The following is a 25,360-nucleotide window of genomic DNA, read 5'->3' as shown; positions in this document are numbered from 1 at the left end:
CAACATCTATACAATGGAAATTTCAAGTTGATTTTGTTAGGAATCCAGACAGAAGGAGACTGAGGTGATCAATGCCTGGCACATCTCACGGTAATATGCTTTGAAGATAAATAGATAATGCCACAAAGAAGTACAAATAAAAATTAAATGCAGGTTGGCTTCAAGTAGCAAAAATGGTCTAAGATTTCTCCTCAACTCTAGGATTTGGAAGAAAACAGAGCATGTTCAAGCTTTGAGAAAAACATGGGCCCTATGGGCTATTCGGCTGCCATTTACATAGAAAAGCTGTGAACATCCCAGGGACAGTCCCTCCATTCATCCAGACAGAAAGCAAAAGGAAGAGAGGATGGGGTAGCCAGTGGTCAATGAGCTGGTGGGAAGCAATGAAGATTAGAAGCATTGAGTTTAATCTAAATAAAGCCTAGATATAGAAAGAAATGTTGAAAGAAACAGACCTTGAAAAAAGAGTGTAATAATAAACCAATAGTCTGGAATTAAAATCCCAACATACATCAACAACGCATGGAAATGTTAAAAACAAACATTCTCCTAAATATCTATTGAGACAACGAAGGAAAAAAACTATCAACTTTTAGAAAACCTATATGAAAATATAAATATTACATATCAAAATGTATAGGATGCTGCCAAATTCATACTCAAAGGAAAATGCATAGCCTTAAGTAATTTCATTTTTATACAAAAGGCATAAAAATAAAGTTTTTAAAAATATAAAAGAAGGAGAATAAGGAAACAGGACAAGCAGAAATTAATACTTTGAGGACAAAAAACAAACACAAGACTTGAAGATACCAAGGAATAAAAGAAAAGGAAACCTTTAACACATCTAACAAAAGAAAGACAAATGTAAAAACACAAAATTAGTAATGAGAAAGACATAGGATATATTTTAAGGATTTCTTTTTCCTCTTAGTAGTAATTTCCAATCTTTTTTCTTCTTTTACCCACTTAAGAAGCCAGAAACTCAGGGAAACCTATCAGTTCCTCTTTCTGAGGAAAAAGAAATCTACAAGTAGGAAAGAAATAAAATCACATCAACTCTTTAAGACCAACAGGCCTGTTTTACCCATCAATATACAGGAAAAGATTAAACACAAAATGAAGTATATATGCATCACAACAAAGTCAAACTAAAGGGAATTTACACTTTATATTACATAATTTACATATTTGAATTTATAAAATTCAAGAATATCAATAATTGAAAACCACCACCAACTCAAGCCCCCGTTGAGGACCCACTGACTGACAGAAAAGCTCGTGCTGAAATTACACGTTTCTTAATGAAATACTCATTAGTAATTCTCAATTTACCCTTACAGATACCAAATTTTAGTGACCTAAGTTGCTAACAAGTAAGTGTTAGTTATAAAAACAAAAACTCACAGAATTGTGCACCATACGCTCAGAAGAATTACAAAAAAGACAAATTTTTAGTAAGTTTCTGGCCTACTAAAACAAAGGTAGGTATTTAAGAACCACTGCCCACAAACAGGAGCCTCAAACCACAAGTCTTCTAAGGATGGAAACTTCCAGAGGATATTAAGCATGCACAGATTTAAGGGGATCAATTTCCAGATCTCCAGTTCCCGCTCAGACGCTTTCTAAAATGGATCTGCCTGAGACGGTGCCTGCAGGGCCCGCCATTCCCAACTCTGCTCTTCTCTCCCACCTCCTTGTTCACAGATATTCTTCTTTCTTTTTACAACAGAAAGACATACCTGCTCCCCACCCTAATTTTCCTACAGTGCATTCAAAGCACCAAACAAACAGAAAACTGGAATATTTGGTTTAAACCTAAGCCTCCTTAATCAAGGCACGTAATAGTACTTCTCATCCTTCCCTATCTTACACACATTTCTGTTAAGGACAAACCTGGTGGTGGAATCCGGGTATTTTGGCCTGTGCTGGGACGCTCTGAATTTAGACACACTACAGTACCTTGACAATGAGGCAAACAGAGGCAACAACAGTGTCCTTATTTCAAGTTAGCAAAGTCACAGTAAGGCACTGTCTTAGCTCTCCCCATCTAACTATCAGAGAATTGGAAAACGGAAATGACACAGATGCCAGAGAACTGCATATTAACATATTTGTTTGAAATGAAGTCAGATTTTTTCAACAAAAAGCCTGATTTTTCTAACTGGAATGACAATAACTCTACAGCTCCATGGTTTTCACCACACACATGTGCACTTGCACAGACACACCCATACCCACACACACAATATAGAGACAAAAATACATTTAAGGCCAATAATACAAAATTGCATTCTCAACCTTTCCAGAGTGTACGGAATTTAAGAAGGTGCCTTAAGGTCAAAAAGCAACAGGTATGAGTGACAGTCTTATGATAATTGAAGGTAAAGCCTTCTTCGGTAAACTTCCCAGAAACTGAGAAAGTGAATAATTCTAATGAGTGGGTAACAAAGCCTTTTTGGAAGTCAGGTGGTTTCCAGTTCTTGACTTTAAACAAAATTGAAGGAGGACCAAATCTCAAGTTGTCGGCACACAGAGTATGAGCAGTGATTTTTGATGGTAGATTACCACGTGACTTTTTGCTTATGACCTAACACCATTTTGAAGAAGTGAAGGACACTGCTGAAGCAACTCTCCTCCCGTTCCCATGGACTCATCTATGTGAGAAGGTTTATCAAGGGTAAATCTGTGCCCCTCTATCAATGTCCCTATTAACAGTCATTCAATTGAGGGGAAAGTCCTATACATTTTGTTAAATGACACATTTCTAATAGCATTTTTAATGTTTAATAATTAGTTATCAAAATGTTTAATACTTATGTTGCTTTGATAAAGTGTGCACCACTATTAATTATAATGGTAACTCACTCTGGAAGAAATTTTCCTAATAATTACAGCCTCATGGTTATGGGAAATACTTTTAATTACATTTCAATTTATTTGCATGGTTTTATTATAAGGGATTATGATACGATGATCAAAGAAAAACATCCAAGCACAAAAATAGGTTAAACTAGGAAAAAATTCTGTAGGGAAAATTGGGTATATGGGTTCAAGGAGAAAAGAGAATGATGTAATATTTCCAACAGTTCAAGAGAGAGACCTTTAATTTATTTTCACATGGATATGGTGGATGCTGAATCCCTGTGGTTTTAGATTCCAATGGATTCATTTAAAACACTCACATAAATTTTATTTTAAAATATCAATATTTAGGGGCTGGCCTGGTGGTGTGGTGGTTGAGTTCGTGCATTCTGCTTCAGCAGCCTAGGGTTCACCAGTTCGGATCCCAGGCGCAGACCTACACACCACCCATCAAGCAATGCTGTGATGGCATCCCACATATAAAATAGAGGAAGACTGGCAACAGATGTTAGCTCAGTGACAATCTTCCTCACCAAAAAAAAAAAAAAAATCAACATTTAAGATCCACCAAAAATTCCGTCTTGTGCAAATGTTAAACGTGTGATAAACCATAGTTAGATACCAGCTTACAGATGTGCAAGGGAGTGCAGAGTTTTGCAAAATGTCTTTAGCACATATGCAAGTAAAGAAGTCAGAAGGCCTCTGCCTTCCCGTCCCCAGCACGGGTACAGTTATGATAGGCATGCACTCCCAGCTCCAGACTGAGTGGTTTCCCTGTGGCACCCTGGCACTAAGTTCTTCAAATAAATTGGACTCTGATTTCCTTTGTTTACTCTTTGATACCTGTACCCCAAATGCCTACCACAATGTCACACGACAGTCAGGCAAAAAGTGTTGGTATTCAAAATGAAATAAAATGTCATTTACCAAAGGTTAGAGAGTAATTCCCTGCTCTTTGAGAAGCTGTTCAAGCTGAACATTTATCAGACACGAGAGACCAGATGGGTTGAACTTTGGACTATATGAAGAGAGGCCAGGAGGCGAGGTCATAACCACCATGAATTCCAGGAACGACCTTTGATAAATCATTTAACTGTTGGATGCTTCATGCAGGTTTCCATCTATTTAAAAATACACGTAGAAGAGATAAGGACTCTTGCTCTATTGCAAAAGTGGTCTCACGAGGATTAACACAAGCCTGGGAAAGCATTTCCAGCTCCTAGAAGAAAGAAATGCTTAACACTGGGACAAAAAAGTGTTTCAAGGAGTCATTTATTCTACTGTATTCTCTGCCTCAAGATAAAATCAGAAACAATTCCACAAAGAGCTGGAGGTGGCACTGGTATTTAACCATAATGAATGGGAAGTCAAGAGGTTCTTCAATAAGAAAAAGATTCCTTGCTAATGCAGTTTAGATCCCCAGCCTCTTGCATGGTTGGAGGTGGTGAGACAACCTCAGTCCATCATGCAGCCTCTGTCCTCCACTAGCAAGGCATTCCCCATACCCCTAAAGTACTGTGTCAGCTACTTCAGGGGGCCCTTGCATTACCTTTGATTTTAAATCATTTTAATACCTGCTCTTTTAAAACACGTGGCTGTATCTATACACACTCCTATACACAAACACATATGCATATGCAAAGTCTCTAGATAAATTATTTTAAATAAAGGTGAGAGAAAAAATCACTTTTAAGCCTTCCAACAAGAACCCAAAACATACATTTATGTATGTGCACAACATTTACTTAATCACATCACATATCAAGTTCACACGGTCAGTCTGAAAAAAGCAGATCGATCTTTTCTCTCACTAAAAAAAAAATTCTAAATGGAATGCTTCACGAATAGACAATTAAATCATTTGCCTATACTTCTTTCTTTTCTTTTTCCCTTGAACTTAAGGATAATCAGAATGATGGAAGCTTGATGAAAGTGGAGCCCAGATCTGTCTTGTTCTGTATCCCCAGCTCCTTCTGAGCACAGCAGCCACACAGAATTACTGCTGAACAGACGATACGGCAGTGATCCCAACACAAAGCATGAGGTCTCGGCGCCACTCACCTCAGACGCGCAGGGCAGGGAAGTCAGAGTTTCCCAGTGCACCAGTTTTAAGCGAAGTTTTTTTGGCTTATTTATATTGAAATAGAAATTATTTTTCCAGCTTTACTGAGATGTTATTGACATATAACATATGTAAGTTCAAAATGTACATGATGATTCAATATACATACATACTGCAAAATGATTACCACAATAAAGGTTAGTTAACACTTCTATCCCCTCACATAACTACCTTTGTGTGTGTGTGGTGATCACATTCAAGATCTACTCTCTTCACAACTTTCAAGTATATAAAACAGTATTAACTATAGTCACCATGCTGTACATTAGATCCCCAGAACTTATTCATCTTATAACTGGGAGTATGTTGCCTTTGGTTGACATTTCCCCAGTTCCCCCAGCCTCCAGCCCCTAGCCCCCTACAACCACCATTCCACTCTTTCTGTGAGTTCAGCTTTTATAGATTCCACATATAAGTGAGTATATACAGTATTTGTCTTTCCCTGTCTTATTCCACTTACCATAGTGCTCTCAAAGTCCATCCATATCATCGTAAAAGGTGAGGTTTCCTTCTTTCTAATGGCTGAATAATATTCCATTTTGTGGACACACACACACATCACATTTTCTTTATCCATTCATACAAAGATGGACTCTTAGGTTGTTTTCATGTCTTGGCTATTGTAAATAATCCTGCAATGAACATGGAGATGCAGATATCTCTTCGAGATAGTGATTTCATTTCCTTTGGATATATACCCAAGACTGGGATTGCTGGGTTATATAGTAGTTCTATTTTTACCTTTTTAAGGACTCTCCATACTGCTGTCCATAGTAGCTGTTCCAATTTACATTCCCACCAACACCGCCCAAGGGTTCCCTTTTCTCCACAGCCTCACCAACATTTGTTATCTCTTGTCTTTTTGCTAACAGCCATTCTAACAAGTGTGAGGTGATAGTTCCTTGTAGTTTTGATTTGCATTTCCCTGATGATTAGTGATCTTAAGCATTTTTCATATACCTGTTGGCCATCTGTAAGTCTTCTTTGGAAAAACGTCTATTCAAGTCCCTGGTCCACTTTTTGATTGGATTTTTTTTTGCTATTGAGTTGTATGAGTTTCCTACATATTTTGGATATTAACCCCTCATCAGATAGATGGTTTGCAAATATTTTGGCCCATTTGGTAGGTTGCCTTTTCATTCCGTTGATTGTTTCTTTTGCTGTGCAGAAGCTTTTTAGTTCGATGTAGTCCCGCTTGCTTATTTTTGCTTTTTTTGCCTTTGCTTTTGGTGTCAAGTCCAAAAAAGTCATTGCAAAGACCAATGTCAAGATGCTTTTTCACTATGTCTTCTTGTAGTAGTTTTACAGTTCCAGGTCTTACATTTAAGTCCTTAATCTATTTCAAGTTAATTTTTGTAAGTGGTGTAGGATAGGGGTCTAATTTCATTCTTTTGCATGTGAACATCCAGTTCTCCCTACGTCATTTTTATTGAAGAGACTATCCTTTCCCCATTGGGCATTCTTGGCTCCCTTGTCAAATATTAGTTGATCATGTATGTGTAGGCTTATTTCTGGGCTCTCAATTCTGTTCCATTGGTCTATATTGTCTGTTTACATGCCAGTACCACACTGTTTTGATTACTATAGCTTTGTAATAAAAATATAAATTATTATAATGGGTAAAACAAGACTAAACACAGATGAGGGCTTGAATGAGAATCCATTCTGGGGTTAATTTCAAAGAAAAAAAGAACTGAGACCTAACTGCAAGTTTCTAGTCTACCATGTAAGAAGCTTGGAAGTCACCACACCATCCTAGCAATAAGTAAAAAGTTGAAAAAACTGAAAAGCCAACAACTCTTGTTAGATCTGTCAGAGAAGTAAGGTCACAGGGCCAATTGCTGCCCCCAAAATGGGAGGGATAGACAGGCAGACACAGAGGATCACAACTTACCAAAGCAGATCACAGTGAGAAAGTGCCAGGGTAGGAAAACCCAAATGATAATTTGACAAATTAGCAGAGGCTCAGTGTGGACGAGTCTGATGTTAAAAACTCCGGGGAGACCTAGCCATAGGGAGGTCCCCAAGCTTTTGTGAGGTCTCCTCCAGGAGCTCCACCACATCCTCATAGTGAATATCAGAGAAAGATTGCCTGGTGCTTCCAGCAGGAGGAGGGGAAAAGGAACCATTTTGAAATATGTCAGAGCATTTTGTTCTTCTTAACAAGGTCTGCCCTTAGGAGAAACTATTTTTCCAGAGCCTAATCTGCTGGGGTCTTATGAGAACCTAACCTACCTGGGGAAAGGAAAATATCCAACTCCAGTCCACTCTAGCCAGCACGTCCTACCCTAAGGGGACGTGGGGGGAATGAGTGAGAAGCATCGTGAGACTCACAGTCCAGGGGCACAGGCTCACCAAAAGACTGAGACCTAACCACAGGACTACAAAATGCTTCTCCTCCCGAACCTCACCACCACATTCCCACAGGCCTACTGACTGCACTTCCTCTTACACAGCACAACACGTCCACCTTTCAACTAAAAATTACAAGCATACTGAAAAAGAAAAACACAGTTTGAAGAGACTGAAAAAGCATCAGAACCAGAGTCACATTATGGCAGGAAAGTTGGAATTACCAGACTAGGACTTTTCAAAAATGATGACTAATATGCTACGGGCTTTAATGGAAAAAGTAGACAACATGCAAGAACCTTTCACAAAAATTAACTCAAAATGGATCAAAGACCTAAATAGAAAGTGGAAAACCATAAAACCCCCAGAAGATAACATAGCAGAAAACCTAGATGACTTTTGGTACCGTGATGACTTTTTAGATACAACACCAAAGGCACTGTCAATGAAAGAAATAATTGCTAAGTTGTATCTCATTAAATTAAAAACTTCCACTTTGAAAAAGACGTCTAGGGGGCCAGCCCGGTGGCTGAGTGGTTAAGTTCATGCACTCCGCTGTAAGCGGCCCAGTGTTTCGTCGGTTTGAATCCTGGGCGCGGACATGGTACTGCTCATCAAGCCACGCTGAGGTGGCGTCCCACATGCCACAACTAGAAGGACCCACAACTAAGAATATACAACTATGTACCAGGGGGCTTTGAGGAGAAAAAGGAAAAAATAAAATCTTTAAAAAAGAAAAGAAAAGAAAAAGACAACATCTAGAGAATGGGAAAATCAGCCACAGACTGGGAAAAAATATTTGCACTCTTAGTGTTGCACATTCTGTGGGCTTTGACACGTATCTACCACTGTAGAATAATTGTACTGCCCTAGAAATCCTCTGGGTTCCGCCGATTCACCCTTCCCTCTCCTACAACCTAACCTCTGACAACCACTGATCTTTTTACTGTCTCCATAGTTTTACCTTTTCTGGAATGCCACAGAGTTGGACTCTTACAGTACATAGTCTTTTCAGACTGGCTTCTTTCACATAGTAATACACATATGGTTCCTAAAATATTCACTGTCTGGTGCTTTACAGAAAGTTTGCCAACTTCTCTTGTAGAAACCGTGCAAAGCAGTTATAAAGACTACCTCTTACATGCATTCCTCCAGTGAGGCAGAAATGATTATTATCCCCATTTAAGGAAGAGGAAGCTGAGAATTATCAAGGTTAATTAATTTGGCCAAGTCACAAGAGGTGAGGCCAGGCTTTAATGCCAAACTCACAGGCTTAGAGCAAACACTCTAAACCACCAAGCTCTACTGGGTGACAGCTGGAGAGATAACTTAAGCCTAATTTTACAAAAGCAAAGAAATCTTCATTGGTACAAAGGTAAAAGCCTCAACCAATCTCTGGAATGGAGAGACCTCCACACACTCTGGAGGAACATTTCCTGAATCCTATGTTAGGACTGATGTCATAGAATTACCAACTCCCCCATGGTGATGTCATGCCGTTTGCTCTTGCCACCCTGTGGATGGAGCCAGAACCTCTCAGTGGACTGACCACCAACATACTGACTTGGCATGCTGCCCTTGCTGACCTATTCTGTGTGCCACCACCACACCAATTCTTTCTCTAAGGACTGCATAAGTCATCATCTCAGGGCACCTCACTCCCCAAGCTAAACAGACCTTGGTGGGCCAGCCTCAGAACCTAACCACAAGTGAATATCACTACTCGATGGACAGAAACGAGCTCCAGGTTCTGAGAAACTAAGCACATCAATCATTTTTCGCCTACATCCATCTCAGAGCCACAGAGCACAAGAGTATATTAAAGGCTCTCCCAACATTCTATAAACAAGCCCAGTTTTGTTTAACTCAGTATTTCCCATAATTATTTGAACAAAGATTTCTCTCTCTCTCAAGGAACTGCATTAACACAGGAAAAATCTGTCAACAAATAGTTCCTGAGTGCCAAGCACTGAACTAAGGACTAGAACTAGAATCCAGCGCTGATACATATTAAACACATAATTGCAAACTATCAATGTAACACGAGCGCACTGTGAAGGAGATGCACAGGGACTAGAGAACACACTCTGGGAAACACTGGTATGGCAGAAGGACACTGGACTGGGAATCAGAAAAACATCTTCTGACCTAAACTCAGACACTGACTCCCTGTGTAATCCTGAAGATCACTCAGCAAGGGAATACCGTATGCAGGCCTCAGATGCTCCCAACTACGGCCTGAAAAGGTTGAATAAGCTCTACGACTCCATCCATTTTGAACATTCTGTGTCATTAATTCAATGTGAAATGAGAGAAACGAATAAGAAATTTCCATATACTACTTAGACACTTCAAAAGACATACTGATGGCTCAGATAATGAAACTAAACTGGAAAAATGTCTTCAGAATATATGTTCAGAATTTAAGTTAGCTCTGAGTGTTTTTCCCGAAGCCATAACGAAGCAGTAAGAGCTTTAAAGGGGAAATTAAGTGCACCATGATTTGACCTATGCTCTTTCTCCCGCCTTGGCACCTCCATCCTCCCACCTCCTTGCTCCAAGCTCACTCAGTTTCCCCAAAAGCCCCAATTCCCCAGGGTAATAGATTCTTCTGAGCTCAGGCCATCAGAAAGTCTTTATTATTCAAGCCAGGATTCCTAACATCAACTCATTTCTATGGTTAGCTTCAAGGTCAACTGTTTTCTGAACCCCTCCTGACATCCTCACTATCATCTTCCAGAAGGCTTGACCTGTTGACCAAGCCCTCCTTTGTGTCTCCACCAATCCTAAGACTGACTTCTGGCCAGCCTGGTCACTCAACTCACAAGCTGTGTAATGAGTTTCTTATTTACTGCAGCCTCCATTTCCTATAATAGAATAAGGAGTACCCACACGGCAGGACTGTTATGAGAGTCTAATGAATTACGACATGTAAAGTGCTTAGAAGAGCGGCCGGCACACAGCGAGTGCCTGTGGTCAAGACGGCCTTCTACCTCCCCTTTCTTCCTCACGAACAAAATCCCAGTTTTGTTAGGGATGGCAATGTGTCAGCTGAAGAAACCATTTCCTAGTTTTCCTTGCAGCCAGAGGGGCCACATGACAGGCACGAGCTCTGCAATGGGACATAAGCCAAAGTTGCTGAGGAGGGCCAAAAAGAGGAGTGAACCAGCTGACATACGCCCACTGCCCTTCCCCATTCCTCTTGACTAAGTCAGATATGATCACGTGGTTGCAGAAACCGGCTCGAAACCATGAGGGTAAAACCAAGAGAATTACACAGCCCGCAGCTCTGGCACCTGTGAACCACTAATCCATGCCACCAGCAGCCAGCTCCGCAGCTCCCCTTCAGCGAGGAAAAACGGGACACCCTTCACTGGTTTAAGGCACCTTCTCTCAGGTGGCTATTATCTGCCAAATCCGTCCCTGATACAGTTCATTCTTATTAACCGAGCACTTCTAGCAATTTATTTCATTATTCATTTCAAGTCTGGTTTCCCCACCAGATGAGAAGTCATTCATGTTCACACAATCTCACCAATCAATGCTCAGAAATGTGAAATGAATGAATGAAGTAACAACAATGGCCATCAGTTTGTCTCCAGGTCCTTTGCAGGAGAAAAAAAGATTTTTCTCCTTCCCTCTCTAACTAAACTGAGTATTCTACGGATTATTTAGCATTGATAACAGTGCCCACAGAATAGTCCCTGAGACTACAGTTCTTTATTTAACAAGCCCTTTTATAAAAATATTTTGTGCCAGGTACTGCTTTCAATGTTTTCACAAGCAACTCATTTAATCCTCATAACAATCCACCAAGACAGGTACTATTATCTCCATTTCACAGGTGAGGAAACTGAAGCCCAGAGAGGTTAAATAAGTCACCCAAGGTCACACAGCTAGCAACCAGCACAGCAGGGACTGGATTCCATGCCATGCCGAGGATTCCAGAGTTCACATCCTTAACTGTTCTTCTCGGCCGCCTTTCAGTCACTAACTGTGGCAGTGCCTTCTTCTTCCTGTTTCTACACAAACAAGGAAGGAGTTGGGAGAAAATTCAACCTGAACATCTATGAAGGTTCTTGGCTCCATAAAACAGCAGAAACCAAGGCAGAGAATTCTGCATCTGTTACACTAAGAGCCGAGGTTACTTCGCTGCAGTGGATATTATCAAACGTACAACTGGTGATAGAGAAAACAAGGAATTGTATATTTTAATTTTCTTAAGAACTTCTAGGGGCCGGCCCCATGGCCGAGTGGTTAAGTTCACATGCTCCGCTTCAACGGCCCAGGGTTTCCCTGGTTCAGATGCTGGGCGCAGACATGGCACTGCTCATCAAGCCATGTTGAGGTGGCATCCTACATGCCACAACTAGAAGGACCCACAACTAAAATATATAACTATGTACTGGGGGACTTTGGGGAGAAAAAGGAAAAAATAAAAACTTAAAAAAAAAAGAACTTCTGGAGTTAAAAATGAGGGAAAGGAGAGGTAAAAAAAAGAAATGACATAACAAGAAAAGTCTTTTAAGTGGCAAATGTAAGCAAATGACAAAGAAAGCTTTCCAGTGGCAAGCTAATCACAATGACCGCCTCAGAGGCAGACCAAGAAAACTCTTTCAGCTGTACGGTATTATCCAAGTATTCTGCTCTCAAAGCAACTTTAGAAAAACTATTTTAAAAACGGAGAAAAGAACTTACAGAAACGTGGAGGTATATTTACATCTTTCGGCAGCAATACTCAAGTTGGCTGCAAGAAGACATTACTTATACCATGTTCTTCACGATTTATCTCTCACACAGATTCAGCATCCAGAAATCGGTAATCAGACCCAAGACCACTTAGCAATTCCTGTCATGTCCCTTCAGACAACTTCACTTCCAAGGGCCCTGGAGCGAACGCTAGGGAGAGAGCCTGTTTCTCCCATCTGCAGTGACATCTAGTGCTAAGAAACTAAAATGCACCCTGTAGCACAACATTCTTTCCATTATCATTACATTAACTGCATATTATAAAATAGGAATATGTATAACTCTAAAATATATGGCTTTTTCCATAATTGGAATTGACAATTGTCAATTGTCTTCTGATCCAAAATTTAAAATACCTCATAAGATACACTTGGTTGGCAAAGAAATCATTTTTGTTCTCCAATTTTTTGGTTTTAAATGCAAACATATCTTTATTTATGAACAACAGACTGGATGTTAGGAGATTCTGTAGACATTAAAAAACTTCCTGTTAAATTTAACCAAAAAGCACTCTGGCTTAATACAATCATAAATATAAGCCCTTTATTCAAAACCAACTTTCAAAAATCTCTGAAGGAGAATAATTTAAATGCAGATGAAGCCCATCATAGAATGGTTTGCTGATTTAAGTATGCCATGGGCTAAATCTTGTCTCTAAATTTTACATATTAAAATTATATTCTAAAGGATGCAGGCTGGCCATATTCTCTTCATCAAAGTAAAATCCCATGTACTAAGAATCTAGGTGTTTGGAAACCATTTCAAAACATAAATAAAGTATAATTAGAGAGCACTGGATTAGCAGAGAGAAAACAGGATCTAGTCCTGGTTCGACCTCTAGAACTTCAAGACCAAGTGATTTAATTTCTCTTGGCTTCGATTTCTTCATTTAAAAAAAAAGATAGGGTGGAACAAGAGACAGTTTGCCCAGATTCTTTCTTGGACTCCTTGTTCTAACATTCTATGTTCTATGAACAAGATGATCTCCAAGATGTCTTTGAGCATTTTTTTAAATTACTTAAACCACACACAATGACACAGCACTGTGAGGAAGACAGGGCTCAGATAAGATTCAGGAACAAAGGATTTTGAATTGAAATCGGCGTGGAATACACAAAGATCTCTTTAAGATGTTCACATGATGACTCCTGACCTGGACCAAAGACACATTAAATCGAATCCACTACGACCTTGCACTTTCTAAACCATAAGTAATGCCTAAGCTTTTTAATAAAGACCTTGAGAAATCACGGTAATTTAAGTGGGCTTTGTTGCTCAAAAAGAAGATTCATGAACATTCTGGTTAAGTGGTTTTTGCCACCAGAATAAGTTTAGGCCTTTGTTTAGTTTACAAGGAATGTTCATTGAAAAAGTTTTCTAAGAAGAGGAAAGAGACTGAAGCTATTTAAAATACACTTGGGGTTTTCTACTACAATCATGGTTATTACTCCTTCACTTTGCAGAAAGAACTCTGAACCGGCAAAAAGGAACAGCTATGGTTTGGAGGCCACAACTAAAAAGATCTGAGGGTGAGGGAAGACCAGTAGAATGAATAGTCAAACTCAACAAAGAAGGCAGGAAGAAAATAAGATAATTTGACCCAAAAACCGACCAGATTTGGGTTGCCTTCAGATCAATGCACAGGTACGCCCCAAGTGTCTCAGAAGGTCCCCCTTGGGCATTTGCGGTAAGCTGATGACTGAGTGAGTGACAGCTATCTGAGAAGACTCGGGTGGCAAGTTCATGCATAAACACAGTGAAGTAAACTGGAGAAAGCTGGAGGAGTGCCCAGTGACCCAGGACATTAAATAGTGACACAACTCACTTGATAACAAGGGTCTGAGGAGGAGTCATTTAGAAAATGAGGCCAATTAAAAATAATTGGGGGGCCAGCCTGGTGGTGCAGCAGTTAAGTTCACACATTCCACTTTGGTGGCCCGAGGTTCACCAGTTCGGATCCCAGGTGGGGACCTACACACTGCTTGGCAAGCCATGCTGTGACAGGCATCCCACGTATAAAGTAGAGGAAGATAGGCATGGATGTTAGCTCAGGGCCAGACTTCCTCAGCAAAAAAAGAGGAGGACTGGCAGCAGATGTTAGCTCAGGGCTAATCTTCCTCAGAAAAAATAAATAAATAACTGGAAGTTTTTATACCATCAGGAAACTCAAAATAGAACCACAATGTGTTACCACTACACACCCAAGAAAAGTGGCTACAATGAAAAAAAGACAAAACAGCAAATGTTGCTGAGGAGGTGGAGCACCTGGGCCTCCCATACATGGCAGGTATGAGTGTAAAGGATACAACCACTTTGGAAAACTATTTTCAGTCTCTCCTAAAGCTGCAAACACACCTACTCTAAGACTCAGCAACTCTACTCCTAAGTACACAGCCAACAGAAACACGTACATACGTTCACCAAAAGACACACATGAGAAGGTTCTTGGCAGCACTATTTCTAGCAGCCAGAACCAGGAAACAACCCAAACTCAAAGAGTAGAATGAATACACAAATGATGATATAGCCACATTAGGTAATACCATGTGACAATTAAAATGAACACAGCTATGTGCAAAAAACACAGACGGATCTCACAAACACAATGCTGAACAAATGAAGCTAGTCACAAAAAAAATACCTTCCTTGTGATTCCATATGTATAAAGTCTAAGAGCAGAATAAAGAAAACTATGCTTTCAGAAGTCAGGCCGGACATCTCCCCTGGAGGGAGCAGGGACTAGAATGGGGTGTGGCAGGGACACTGAGGGGCTGGTAATGTTCCGTTTCTTCACCTGGTCACAAGACGCATGGGTGTGTTTAGTTTGTGAAAATCATCAAGCAGTACACTCATGATTTGTGTAATGTTCTGAGGTATGTAATACATCAACGTGCAGACTGAGAACAGGCTCCAAGGGCACATTCAAAACGAAGATTGATCCAAAAACTCCAGCAGCAAGGGGCAAAAAAGAAGCCATCACTGAGGACCCCCGAAGACAGAGAAACAGGGCAGGGTCCCCACACCCAAGACGTGGGGCCCACAGGGATAATTCCTCGTAGTCTCCTGAGGAAGAACCAAGCCCTTCTCAGATAGAAGGAACCCTCAGAACTCACCTAGACCAGCCCACTCCACTTATGATTAAAAAACGGAGACCGGGGCCAGCCCCGTGGCCAAGTGGTTAAGTTTGCGCACTCCACTGCAGCGGCCCAGGGTTTCGCTGGTTCGAATCCTGGGCACAGACATGACATCGCTCATCAAGCCATGCTGAGGCGGCATCCCACAACTAGAAGGATCCACAACTAAGAATATACAACTATGTACCGGGGGACTTCGGGGAGAAAAAGGAAAAAGATAAAATCTTTAAAAAAAAAAAAAACAGAGACCAAGAGAGTATATGGGCTGGCCCAGTGGCACAGCGGTTAAGTGCACACATTCCGTTTCGGCAGCCCGGGGTCCACGGGTTCGGATCCCAGGTGCAGACATGGCCCTGCTTGGTGAGCCATGCTGTGGCAGGTGTCCCACATATAAAGTGGAGGAAGATGGGCACAAATGATAGCTCAGGGCCAGCCTTCCTCAGCAAAAAAAAAAAAAGAGAGAGAGAGAGTGTATAATTTGGTCAAAGTTACAGATAAATTAGTTAGAGATAAATCCAAGTGTAAAAGCCAGGTCACCTCAGTAAGACTTACATAATTATAAAATGTCAAGATATTTCAAAAGCCTGAATTACGCAACCACCTGAAATGAGGAAGAACTCAAGGAAGTTCGAGTAGACAGGCTTTTGTCCATGTCATTCTAAAGAAAGAAGCAGTAAGAAGGTGACACATGAGGCACAGGACATCCACTGGGAGGAGAAAGGGGGCCTCAGAGAGAGGGAAAGAGAAAGCAGTCTCAGAAAAATCCGCAACACAGCACATCACAGATGAAAGAGAACAAAACTATCACTATATCTCTACAGCTCCTTCCTTCACATGCAACACCCACAATAATACTTTGCATGTCTGGACCTCTTTTCCTTGCCAAAGAGCACATTTTATATATCTGTTTTATCGACAATCATTATTGTAGTAAAGGGCAATAGAACAATTACATAAAAGCAAGTCTCATATTAAGTAAAACATTGTCTATAAAAGTAGACAAGAACACACAGCTGGCTGGATACATTTCAAAAAGAAAATCTGAAAGATGCCCAGAAAAGTCATTAATATAAGAACAAATGCTAATAACACATCAGGGAAAAAAAATGATACCCAGGGAAATAACCAAGACTCTTTGCTTAAGAAAAAGACTAGAAATGAGCCAAGGCAAAAGAAATGCCTAAGCCCAACCTTGGTGGAAATAAAAAAATCAGAATCATTATTAAAGAAAGAGCATTACAAAACACAGAAGGAAACCTGAGCCATTATTTCAGGGAAAGCAAATCTTGTCCTGACATTTACAGAGATAACCAAGCAGATGGTGCTTAAACTGTGGCCACCACCTATTTTGGTTTTTAAAACACTGATGAACAACCAATTCACTGCAAATATAGGGTCTCTTTTTAAGACCACTTTTTTCCATCTAGCTTTATAACATGAAAAAGCCAAAAAGACAAAAGGGTCAGAGAAACACAAAACAAAAGCCAATGCATTTGAACATGGAAAAAAGTGAGGTCAGTTTCAAACAATTAAGGAGGAGACACCACAGTGGAGTCAGGAGCCCAGACCTGGAGACAGGGTTCAAATTCTGACCTTATCTCTTCCTTCCTTAACCACGTGCCCTCAGGGCCTCAGTTTCCTCATCTGTAAAATGAAAAGAATAATATGTCCCCCAAGGCTACCGAATGAACAAATTAACACATATTAAACTTAAAACTTCACTGGGCATATGGCTATTAAACACTTACATGAGGCTAAGATGCAGTGAGAAAACTGAACTTTTTACTTTTATTTAATTTATTGGTTCAAATTTTTAAACCACATTCAAATGGGTTACTGGAAAACTTTTAAATATGTTTGGAACATACTTAATATGAGAATCTACTTTTCAACCATACATTTTATGAAATCAAAATGCAGACCAAGCTTATCTGATGCAAATTTAGTATCTGACTTGAGATGTACTGTAAATGTAAAATTCATGCCATGTCAAAGACCTATTAAGGAAAAAAGATTATAAAATACCTCAGTAATAATTTTTATATTGTTTATATGTCAAAATGGTAATTTTTTAATATAATGGGTTAAATAAAATGTACTATTAAAATTAATTTCAGCTATTTCTTTTTACTTTTTTAATGTGGCTATTAGAAAATTTAAAATCCTACATGTGGCTTGTATTATATTTCTATTAAACAGTGCTGACGTAGAACAATGCCTGGCACATAATAAGAGTGCAATCAATGTTATCCACTATTATTCCTACTAATATTATCATTATTAATTGCTAGATGCAAGGCAGTTGTGGGAGCAGGTCCAAAAACAATTAAAATATGTTTCTACCTTCTTGACCTCAGGTCTAGCAAAGGAAAATCAGACATATCATGATAGCTTTCTCAGACACAAATTATTAAATACCTAGCTGTGACAAAATAAGCCTTATGGGGTGAAAAAAATACCCACAAAGAGCATATTAAACTCATTAAAAACCTTTGAAATTGCCATTCTAAAAATCTACAGAAATCATAATTAATCTGTGTTAATCACCCAATGAGACTAGATCCAGATGAAAACAGAAAGAAACATCACACGAGGAGTCCACACAGACTGCAGGCAAACAGCTGCTGCTTGTGGATGGGGAGGGGTCTGCTCCTGCTGGGTCCAAACGTGATCTGCTGGGGCAGGGTGTCTGGCCTTGCTCCCTTGGCTCAGCCCACGCTGAGAGCCAGCTGGATGGGGAGCAGCAGATATTTGGATCAGGGATCTATACTATAAAGCTTGGGCAGACACATGCAGGAGAAAAGCAAGTCGGGGCCAAACTCTTATCAGGACGAGAGCCAGAAAAGGGGGCCCAGGGAATGCATACACCCAATAAAAAAGGCTCAAGAATGTTCATGGAAGCACGATTCATCATAACCAAATGACAGGAGATAATAACTCAAATAGAGATAACCAACAGGAGAATGGATAAAAAGAGTGTGGCAGAGTCGCATAAAAAGAAGAAACTATTGCTAAACACAGCATGGATGAATCTTAGAGACAACATGCTGCATGAAAGAGGCCAGACACAAAAATAGAATATACTAAATGATTCCATCTGTACGAAGCTCAAGAACAGGCAAAACTCATCTATGCAGTAGACGTCAGAACAGTGGCACCTCTGGGAGACGGCGACAGGGAGTAACTAACTGGAGAGGGAGCAGAGGGAACTTCTAGGGAGCAGGAAGCGCTCCACATCTTGATCTGGGTGTGAGTTACATGGATGTATACCCAGGTAAAGATTCATCAGCTGCACACTTCAGATGAGCACTTTCTTACATCTGTTCACTGAGCTGCACACTTTGTGTATGTTGAAGCTCAATTAAAAACTAAACTCAAATAGCTTTTAGAAAGGTCCTGTGAACAAATCACCTATTTAACAAAAAAGGAAAAGAACCTATTCAGCTGAAATTTCTTTTCAAATAGCACCACCCAATGTCTCCAAATGCTGGCGTGACAGGAAGTGTTGTGTGCCACTTTTCCCTTGAGCCCACACCCAAACAATAAACACGTCGAGATGTGCTGTAAGGGATGACCTTCCACATGCTTTAGGGCTGGGGGTCCCAACCCTGTAAGGCTCAAGGCACTTGTTTAAAAATAGAGATTTGGGGGTACCATCTCTAACAATTCTTCTTTCATGAGTCTGCAAAGCCAAAGTAGTCTTTTAAAAAGGACCCCAAGTGATTCTGACTGAACCACTTCTGCACGGAAAATCAACTTCTCTGACATGAGAATAACTGGTATTTAAGTTGTTTTGGATGAGAAACTGAACTTAGCAACTTAAAGAAGTGTCATAGCAAGTTCTATTGCTTGATTTCCCATCTGCTAGGAACGCCAGTATAATTTTTACTTTAATGGCAAGGACAAGAAAGGCTTAAATATAAAACATTACTATAGAGTGTATTGGATCTAGAGGAAAATGACCGTCTTCAGTGATATCTGTGTTGTTAGATTCTTTCAAGGAGAAATCACAGCTATTTGGAACTGACTCCTCTCCTCTATGAGACATAGACAACTGGCTCAGGAAAGCTGTTTTTAGCTGGCAAAGCTGGCACTATAAAGCATTATATAAGATGTTAGAAATTTATAGCCATCTCTCCCCTTGCAAGTATCAGAATATCCTGGTACTAAATATCCACATGCAACCTAGGTTCATATTTCTTTTTCAGTAGATGCCCACTTACTAATTATACTGTCTTACAGATACAGACTTCTAAAGGCCATCACTTTTGCTAGGAGACTTGGAGCTCTGTTGCCTGGAGTTAAGAGAGACTGCTGTCATCCTTAAATAATGCAAAGGCAAAATCAACCAGGATGCTAAGGAAAAGTAAACTCTTAAAACCTGCTGTTGTGTTACAAATGGAGGGCAATGCCAACTGGCCACTCATAGCAACTGTTGCTAGGTAGACTGGGCTGGGAAATATCAAGCTAAAAGGGTCAACTGGAAATTAAGCCAAACTCAAAACTAAATACGAAAGCTGGAGAAGAGAACACACCCACATTTAGAGCTCATTTTAAATCACATAATCAATCTAACGGGGAAAAGGAAAATGCATTTAAATACATGGAATTCACTGTGTGCCTTCTTTCAATTCTAACATCAGAAAAGAGTGATCTCCCCTGTATGGATGTTCACACCACAGTACAGATACGCAGCTGGCTCTTTCACATAACTTTCCAGCTGAATATAGGACTTCTGAGTCATAAAGGAAGTATGGGAAATATTGTCTCTTAAAAATATTTCAACTAACCTGCATCTCCTGTTCGCCTTGAATATATCTCACACTAAAGTAAGTGCCCACGTTCTGTGTCTGTGGTGGAAAATGTGGATGGCATCACCAAGATTCATGTGCTCTCCCGACTCCACAATGCACAGTACCTGTGGCACACGGGCATGATCTCACCCCAGCTCCAAAGGGGGGCCCTGGTTCATCTCAACCAATCAGGGTGACCCATTCCCTTATCAAAGCCATTGGTTTAGATAACCCAAGCCAAGGCCAGTAAGCACCAGGTATCTCCCCAGCCCCAGGGATTGGTTCACAAATGCATCAATCAATGCAAAGCTCAGAATTTTGCTGGGGACTCTGAAACCCAGACTCCTTGAATTTAGATGGTGTGGTGGGTGGATATAAAGCTACAATTGCTGCTCTTGCTTTGCCATTCTGAGAGCAGAATGCCTGAAGATACAGTCAATACACCAAAAAGGCAAAACTAAGGACAATCCCAGAGAACCAGAGCCAGTGCCCTGATCAAACCATGCCTAAATCCCACCCTACCTCCAGACCATTACTCTTCTGTGAGCAAATAAACCCCTTTACCATTTAAGCTACTTTGGAATTGATTTTTCTGTTATTTGAAATAACAAACAAACATAAAAACACTACATGACAAAATGTCTTACAAGTATAGTAGTCCCCTCTTATCCACGGGAGATACATTCCAAGACCCCTAGTGGATGCCTGAAACCACAAATAGAATTGAACCCTATATATACTATGTTTTCCCCTATACATACATATCTATGACAAAGTTTAATTTATAAATCAGGCACAGTACGAGATTAACAATAACTAATAATAAAATAAACAATTATAACAAAATAGTATAATAAAAGTTACCATAGATCTTAGTAACCTCAGCATATGATTTTTTTCTTTCCTTAAGTTGAGAATTTTCACCTTTTCCCTTAAAAGAAGTACTTTACAGCTTCTCTTTGGCATACCAAATTGCCAGCATCACTATTCTTGTACTTTGAGGCCATTATTAGTAAAATAAGGGTTCCGTGAACACAGCACCTGAGATACCTAGACAGTCAATCTGATAACTGAGACGGCTACTAAGTCACTAATGGGCTGGTAGCAGAAACATTGTGGATCCGCTGGACAAAGGATGATTCATATCTCAGGTGGGACGGGGCAGGACAGCATGAGATTTCATCATGCTACTCAGAATGATGCGCAATTTAAAACTCATGAATTTTTATTTCTGGAATTTTCCATTTAATATTTTCAGACCACGGCTGACTACAAGTAACTGAAACTTTCAAAAGTGAAACCTCAGACAAGGAGGAACTACTGTAAAGCCGCACTGTATAAAATTATATACTTTAAAAAAGTTTCATATATATAATTTTTTTTTCTGCTCAATTGGGAAGACCTATATTACTGGCAACTCAGTTTTACATTTAAGAGGATGGATTCCAAGAAAATAAAACAAGTAAGAAAAAATGATTAACACTACTGTACTGCTTACAGTGCCGACCAAGTGCTGGACACCATTCTAAACACCTGCACGTGCTCAGTGCTCGCTTTCCATAATAGGTACTATTACTGTCGGCAACTTACAGCGAGGTTCAGAGAAACAGAGGGCAGTGTGACCAAGGTCAGAATAATGCACAGGCAAAAGTCACTGTGGTACGCAGGCCGAGAACCCTCTGTCATTCCCAGACTCATTCCACCAACGCCTACTCCTCTGGAAATTAACAGCTCTGAGAACCCCTCCGAGGTGAGCTACGTGTGCTCCTGGGCGACAGGAATGACACACTGATCTGTACCATGAAATGGTCACTTTTTCAGCTTCCCTGCCAACTAAATCAGGTTGCTACAGTTCCGCACACCCAGTGAGTTCAGGTGTACATAAAGCATACTTCCATATGACCAGGCAATCTTTTCCTCCCTGACTGGCGCAATAAATATGCAGTAAGAGCCCGTCAGCACGCATGCCTCACTGCAAGAGATCAGAAGGAAAATCCCATATGTATTTGAAATAATTTATCGCACGGTACCAACATTTAACAGGGCGCATTTGACTTATTTCTGAGCCTTCTGCTCCAGAAACGTTATTCAAAAGTAAGAACCAACAAATACTTGCAAAACCTTTATTTATGAGCAGTCCTTTCAAGATGAAAACTGCCATGGAAAATATGGTAGTCTCGGCATTATTAACAACATCAGAGCTGGTTCTGTGAATAGTTCAGCTTAGCTTCTGCCCCGCCAACTTCTTCAGTCAGCCTCCAGTGCTGCCACGCCAACAGTCATCTCCCCTATTAATTATCAAGTCCCAGTTTCAGAGAACAATGAACTTTATTACTTTGCCTTTCATCTTAAAAAACAGTTGCAAGAGTAGAACTTTAGAAAAAAGGAGAACACATGGTATGATGGAAATTAACAGTCAGAGTCTAACTTTAATGAGAGGTTGACAAATTAACAACTGCATACTATATAAAGTGCAGTAATTTCTTTTTTCTCTTGCTTCAGATCAAGAAAGAACCAATGAGATAATATGTGTGAATGCACTAAAAAAAAGATCAAGGGCTTTGCACATGGGGGTACCGATGGTGACTTTTGTTCAAATAGACACGAAGTCATCCACATTAGTCTGCAGATTACAGCAGGGAGACAGATAATTTCTCACAATGTTCTCTTAGTTCATCTTTATTGGAACCCCTCCTCCCACATCCTCTCTCCTTTCAATCCTCTCTTCTATGGAAAGACAGGAACACACAATTACACACACAGTTGCAAATCACCGGGGCTGGCTTGGAAAGCAAAGGGATAAGCAAAAGAGAAAAAAAGATGCTTAGGGTCGATTTTTTTTGCAAAAATAGAAAGAATCACTGCTTTCCCTGTACCCATGCCTTTGGGTAATCCCCTCACCTGCAACTCTAGGTTTAGTCATACGACTAACTTTGGCCAATGGAACATTAGCAGGTGAGCTGCAAGTGAAGGCTTGAAAAATGCTTGGACAGTGGGGCTCATCCTCTCTTGCTCTCCCTAGGACCCTGAGACCAGCATATAAATGAGCCCGAGGATGAGACACACAGGCCAAATCACCACCAGCTGACATCCAGCCAAGCATCGGCCATGTGAGTGAGGCCATCCCGGACCATCCAACCCCAGGGTAGGAATGAGAGCAGCTGAAACCCGCTGAGCCAGCCTGGACCACAAAATCATGGGAAATAATGACAGCTTGTTTAAGCCACTGGGTTTTAGGATAGAGTGTTACGCAGCAAAGGCCCTCAAACTTGTCCTGAAACTTCTCAGAAATCAGAGAACACAGCTGAGTTCAACAATTATTCACTGAATAAAGAACTAGTATACAAGACACTAGAATTTATGAGAGCTACAAAGATGACTGAAACATTTTTCCCTGACCTCAAGGAATTTATAATCTACCAGTAGGAATGACAAGTACGAGGCAACACAAAGAATGAAACACCACTCCTTCCCATCTCCAGGAAAGCCTGTCATTCACATGGCATTTGTGAACTCATTCCTCCAAACAACTTCTCTGGCAACATACAGCCACGTGGGGCCTTTATAACCATCCATTCATTCAGTGTTCAGGCCTACGGAGCATCAAAGAAAACACATAGAAACTGTGTCCTTGTGGAGTTTATATCTAATGGATGTAAGTTTTAAAACGCTTTCTATGTTTCAGAGACTTTTCAAAGTGCTATAGATGTAGATACATATATTAACTCATTCAGCATAAGTTATCCGTTTAAATAAATAAAACTAATAAAATACTGGAACTGAAAAACTAAGACACTTATTTTACATCATCTGAGGCCTCAAATATCAGTCTGAGAGGTAGACTATATTGTTCTATTAACAAATATGTTTTTAAAAGGAGAAGAGACGAAAAAAGACTAGATTATGGGAGTTTTACAACAGAATGCCTTATTGTGAGAAAAAGTCTTCTAGCACTAAGATCCAGTCTTCACAAGGGAAGGAACTTTTTTGCTTTGCTCACTGGATAAACCTGGTACCTAGAACTATGTCTAATATATAAGATGCTCCCAATAAACATGTGCTTAATGAATGAGAGGAGAGAGGGAAGGAGGGATGAATGGATGGATGGACAGATGGATGGGTGGCTGGATGGGTAGATGGCGGAATGGATGGATGAGTAGGTGGATGGGTGGTGGGTGGATGGATGGGAGGGATAAAATGAGGCAAGCTAGGCAGGCCACCACAGGGAGAATATTTTCAAACTCACAGTAATGCTAGTAACTTCTTTATCGAAGTAGGCAGCAATCGTAGCTAATTTAGAATATCAGCATGACAAAAGGAAACTCGTCACCTTTTATCCCTTCTTTGCGAAAAAGCTTCAAACTTTTGAAAATAAAGTTTTTAAAAGTTATAAAAAGTGAAACTCACAAGGCAGTTATTGAGATCCTAAAGGCATGACCTGCACATGGACAACACTAGGAAGCAGGGCCTGAATTGGACTGACTCTCTTTTTACAATGAAAACCCAAGGGGAAAGAGCACTGACTTCTAAAATCCCCACGGCAGCCAATCCCTGCTCCGATGAACACTTGGAAGTTCACTGTATTATCTTCATGTGCCAAACGAGCTCTCCAGACAATACTGTGTATTTTTAAGAGGGCCGTAACTAACAAGAAAGAGTATGTGTGACGATTTGTGGTCAGAATGTCGAACCATCAAATGCCCAAACACTTGCTAATAAGGAAGATGGCCCATGTTTGAAAGAGCTATCTCCTCCTTAATCCAAATTCTGGGCAAAATCGATGTCCATATATAAAATTCTATCCTAGAGCCACCCCCAGGTTCAATTCTTATACCAAGAAGAGGTCAAGATTAACTGCATCTAAAGGAGACACAGGCCACAAAAAACGTCGTTTCTCCCATGCTTGGTTTATAGGTTTTCTAGAAACCAGCGGATTCAGTGCTGTGGGCAGCAGGAATCCAGAGGACCACAAACCTGGCCCGCCACCAATCTGCTGAGCGACAGCCCCTGTTATTAGTGCTGCTTCCAAATCTGTTACACTCTCCAATACACGTCTTCTCCACAAAATGGAAAACTGCAGACAGTCCAAAAAAATCTTTGATAGGCTGCCATAATCTTCCAGAGACAAAAGTTCAGCTGACTGATTCTAGCATAAAACAGAAATAAGTTGGTTTAAAGTATGCCTCTCCATGAAATTTAAACTCAGAAAATCTTAAACCAGTAAAGGATTTCAGTTTCATTTTATTTCTCATTAGTCAAAACATTCTGAAAGAGTAAAAAATTCTCTTCCTTCAATGCGTTCTCTGCTTCTGCCGCAGGCTTGCAGTACCCTGCCTCTTCGACTC

The 25,360-nt window shown here is 40.3% G+C and overlaps 1 protein-coding gene across 39 annotated transcripts in view; it reads right to left on the bottom strand.

Moving 5' to 3' along the window:
* Window positions 1-25,360, bottom strand: part of KIF16B (kinesin family member 16B) — a 276,847-nt gene that overhangs the window by 176,578 nt on the left and 74,909 nt on the right. For 2 of the 39 annotated variants that reach the window (XM_070247108.1, XM_070247111.1), the window contains one exon: window positions 24,990-25,161. The exons of the other annotated variants lie outside the window; for them this stretch is intronic. The gene's annotated coding sequence lies outside the window, so the exon portion shown is untranslated. Of the gene's footprint in view, window positions 1-24,989; window positions 25,162-25,360 lie in introns of those variants that run through there. 39 annotated transcript variants of the gene reach the window in all.

This window comes from Equus caballus, chromosome 22 (assembly GCF_041296265.1).
Source record: "Equus caballus isolate H_3958 breed thoroughbred chromosome 22, TB-T2T, whole genome shotgun sequence".
Taxonomy (NCBI): domain Eukaryota; kingdom Metazoa; phylum Chordata; class Mammalia; order Perissodactyla; family Equidae; genus Equus; species Equus caballus.
Note: the sequence above shows the minus strand (reverse complement) of the source record. Positions and strands in the feature narration are given on the sequence as shown.